General features: G+C 47.0%; 1 non-coding gene across 1 annotated transcript; it reads left to right on the forward strand.

Moving 5' to 3' along the window:
* Window positions 1-3,874: 3,874 nt before the first annotated feature.
* Window positions 3,875-3,981, forward strand: LOC125593649. The gene has a single exon (XR_007329549.1). It is a non-coding gene; the product is annotated as a small nucleolar RNA R71 (small nucleolar RNA).
* Window positions 3,982-4,254: the final 273 nt, after the last annotated feature.

Below are 4,254 nucleotides of genomic sequence, written 5' to 3' on the forward strand. Positions count from 1 at the left end.
CCTTGCAATGTTTGTACAAGTAAGGTTCATCCCAAACATACTGCCTCGCCTCTCTTAAAAATTTTCTCTTCTCGTTTCCAGTGAACTTAAGTGGTTCCTTTTCAGCAGCTAGGAAGTTCGCAATCTCAGTAAACTAAGAGAGGTGAGAGTACTACTTTTGGATCGCTGCTACTGGTTGTTCCGGTACGCGAGAACAATCGAATGTTATGCTCAGGGGTTGTTTCGCGAAGCGCAGACCAATCGCGTTGACGTGTTCCACTGTGTGTTCTTCCTCAAGAGCTGTGTCGTCCTCAATCTTCATTCTGGACAAGTGGTCTGCAAACACCCATTCTCGACTCCCTTTTTGTCTTTTATCTCGAGATCAAATTCTTGGAGAAGAAGAATCCACCTCAACAACCTCGGTTTTGCATCCTTCTTTGTGAGCAAGTACTTAAGAGCAGCATGGTCTGTGTGCACAATCACCTTTGATCCCACCAGGTAGGATCTGAACTTCTCGAATGCAAAAATAGTAGCCAGGAGTTCCTTCTCAGTCGTAGCGTATCTGCATTGAGCTTCATCCATGGTTTTGCTTTCATAATAAATGACATGAAGTTTCTTATCCTTGCGCTGCCCAAGGACTGCTCCAACTGCAAAATCGCTAGCATCGGTCATGATCTCAAAAGGGAGATCCCAGTCTGGCGGTTGTACAACAGGTGCGCTGACTAGAGCTCCTTTGATCGTATGGAACGCAGCTATGCACTTGCTGTCGAAATCAAACTTGATCTCCTTGCAGAGCAGTCTGGTGAGTGGTCTCGCTATTTTTGAGAAATCCTGGATGAACCTCCTGTAAAACCCTGCGTGACCCAAGAAGCTTCTGATAGCTTTCACAGTTGTTGGTGGCTGCAAGCTCATCATCACCTCGACCTTTGCCTTATCTACCTCAATGCCTTTCTCGGAGATCTTATGCTCTAGAACAATCCCATCTCCGACCATGAAGTGGCACTTCTCCCAATTGAGCACCAGATGTTTCTCCTCACACCTTTTGAGTACCCTGCACAAGTTTGACAAACAGACACTAAAGGAGCTTCCATAGACAGTGAAATCGTCCATGAAAACCTCCATAATGTCTTCAATCTGGTCAGTAAAGATCGACATCATGCAGCGCTGAAATGTTGCTGGCGCATTGCACAGGCCGAATGGCATTCTCCTGTATGCGTACGTTCCGTATGGGTATGTGAACGTCGTCTTGTCCTGATCGTTCGGATGGATAGGGATCTGAAAGAAACCTGAATAACCATCTAAAATGCAGTAATGTGGATGGTTAGCCAATCTCTCAAGCATTTGATCAATGAAGGGAAGTGGAAAGTGATCCTTTCTAGTGGCAACACTTAATTTTCTGAAATCAATGCACATGCGATGTCCTGTCACTATTCTAGTAGGGATCAATTCATTCTTTTCATTTGTGATAACAGTGATCCCACCTTTCTTAGGTACTACATGAACATGGCCAACCCACTTACTATCAGATATGTCATAAATCACACCCACTTCAAGAAGTTTCATTATCTCTTTCTTAACAACAGCTTTTAGATTCGGGTTTAACCTCCTCTGATGTTCAACAGAAGTCATTGATTCATCTTCTAGGTGCATTCTATGCATGCATATATCAGGTGAGATGCCAGGTATGTCAGCTAGTGAATATCTTAATGCCTTGCGATACTTCCTAAGCTCACACAAAAGCAATGCAGTTTCCACATTATTGAGTTCAGCGTTCACAATGACTGGGTAAGTAGAACTCGGACCTAAGAAAGCGTACCTGAGCCCCTTGGGAAGGGGTTTTAGCTCAACCTTGGGAGCCTTCAACTCGCTCAAGGGATCATCAGGTAGGTTCGGCGGAACAGGCGAGTTCGGTAAAGGGGTCGCTCAAGTTGGAGTGTTCTCGTCCTTGTTGCTTTCTTCCCCCAGACTTAGACTCGCCACCATTCTTCCCATACTCCTTGCGGAGTCAAGCATCTTAGCATACCCGTCTGCGTCAATGTTCTCGACACTCTGCTCGGCCTCAGCTCTTACTAGTGCAAGCTCAAGTGGATCTTCTGTAAGAATCTCCTCGATCATCCCGTCGCGAGGTTGCAACGGATCAATCCCTTCATCCACCTCGAAGGACTGTCCATCCAGCATCAGCTTATTCAGCAACTCATCCATCTCGAACTGCATGACTATTTCCCCCAGATTGAGATCAATCTTCCCTTGCCGCACATCAATGATGGCTCCAACAGTACATAGGAACGATCTTCCTAAGATGAGAGGATCTTTGGATTCCTCTTCCAGCTCTAGAACTACGAAGTCTGCTGGAACAGAGGTGTTCCCGACTTTTACTTGGAGATCCTCTAGAATACCAACCGGGGATTAAACTGATCTATCCGCGAACACCAATGACATCTTAATTGGTTTGAAATGCGTGTATCCCAGACGTCGTGCTACAGAGTAGGGCATGAGGTTTACGCTGGATCTCAGATCAACCAAGGAGAATGAGAAAACTGTCTTCCCAATCTGGATAGAGAGGACGAACTTGCCAGGGTCTCCTCGCTTCTTTATCTGCCTGTTCTGAAGCACGGCGCTGCACTCCTTAGAGACAGTCATGAATTCGCTCTCCTCTGATATTTTTCCTGAGATCAATCCCTTCATAAAGCTGCGCATGGAGGGCATCATCTGGATCGCATCCATCAAGGGGAGTCAGACGGTTAGGTCCTCCAGCATCTTTCTGTACTTCATCTTCTCTCGGTCCTTACGAGTAGCCTTTGCTGGAACAGGGTAAGGGACTTTAGGAGTTTATTCGCGAGCAGGAACAGGCTCTGGGATCGGGTGGACAGCCTCAGCTGGTTGTTCTGGCCCTGGCGAATTGGTTCCAACTGTTGGTTCCCTCTCCTTCTCAGCTACCGGGGTTTCGGCTGGTGGTTTTTCCGACTCTTTCTGCTTCCCCTTCTCAGCCGCAGTGAACCTCTTCTTTACCGGCTCAGACAGTTGCTTTCCACTTCTCAACTCAACCGCATTGCACTCCTTAGGGTTTTTGTCGGTTTTCCCAGGTAGAGTACCTTGTTTCCTCTTGACGCTCTCAGCAGTCGGAGCAATCTGAATGTCCATCTGTCTCATATGACTCGTGACATTGTCGTATTTGGTGCTCAAATCGCTGAATATATGGTTCATTCTGGTATTGATCTTGGTAGTAAACTGGTTTAGAGCCTTCCCTTGGAGCTGTTGTCCTTGGAGCAGCTGCTGCAACATAGCTTTAGCTTTTTTCTCATCTTGCGGAACAGCGACAGGAGCGGAGGTAGCTGGCTGAGTGTTCTGGTGTTTCTGCATCTGAGGAGGATTATTCTGCGGTTGGCTTAGAACATAGGTCCGGGGTTGGTAGTTCTTTTGATTCCCGACATACTGACCTTGGTTACTCTGTGCAGGATCAGCTGGTTTGTCTTGCTTAGGCCAGAAAAGCTGTGGATTGTTCCTCACGTTAGGGTTTGGGTGGTAGTTTTTGAGCTGCCATCCTTGCCCATTCACGTAGCTCACCTCTTGCTGATCGTCTCCTGATATTTCAGCATCAAACGCCAGGTAACCGGCACTCTTCTCAGGAGCTGCTTCTTCCATTATGAACACTTGGCTTTGGTTTCCCTTAAGCAGTTGGTCCACCTTTGCAGCGAGATCATCTATGCTGTTCACACTCTTCGAGGGGTCATGCTCCTTGTTCTTGTTTAGTGAACTTGAAGCCATGTTCTCAATCAGCTCGAACGCACCAGGTGTGGTTTGAGTCATGAAGTCTCCATTACTCGAAGAATCATGGGTGTTTCGAAACTCATAGCTCACTCCATCATAGAACACCTCCAATATATAGTCATCGTCAAACCCATGGTGCGGGCACTCTCTCTGGTACTCCTTGTACCTCTCCCAAGCTTCATGAAAAGGTTCATCAGACTTCTGCTCGAAATTGGAGATCTTGTGTCGTAGAGCCGCGGTTTTAGACTTCGTGTAGAAGTGGCTCAGGAACGCTGATCGGACCTGGTTCGATGAGGTAAGAGAACCGGTCGGCATAGATTGGAGCCAGCGAGAAGCTTTCCCTTCAAGAGAGAATGGGAACAGCGTGCATTTGACATAATCTGGTGGCACTCCGTTAGAGCGAGAGAAATTGCAGATTCTCTCAAAGGCTTCGATGTGGTCCATCGGGATGTCAGTAGTGAGACCGCTGAACGTGCTCTTCTGTACCAGATTTATCAGTGTAGGTTT

The sequence above is a fragment of the Brassica napus genome, chromosome C9 (genome assembly GCF_020379485.1).
Source record: "Brassica napus cultivar Da-Ae chromosome C9, Da-Ae, whole genome shotgun sequence".
Lineage (NCBI taxonomy): Eukaryota > Viridiplantae > Streptophyta > Magnoliopsida > Brassicales > Brassicaceae > Brassica > Brassica napus.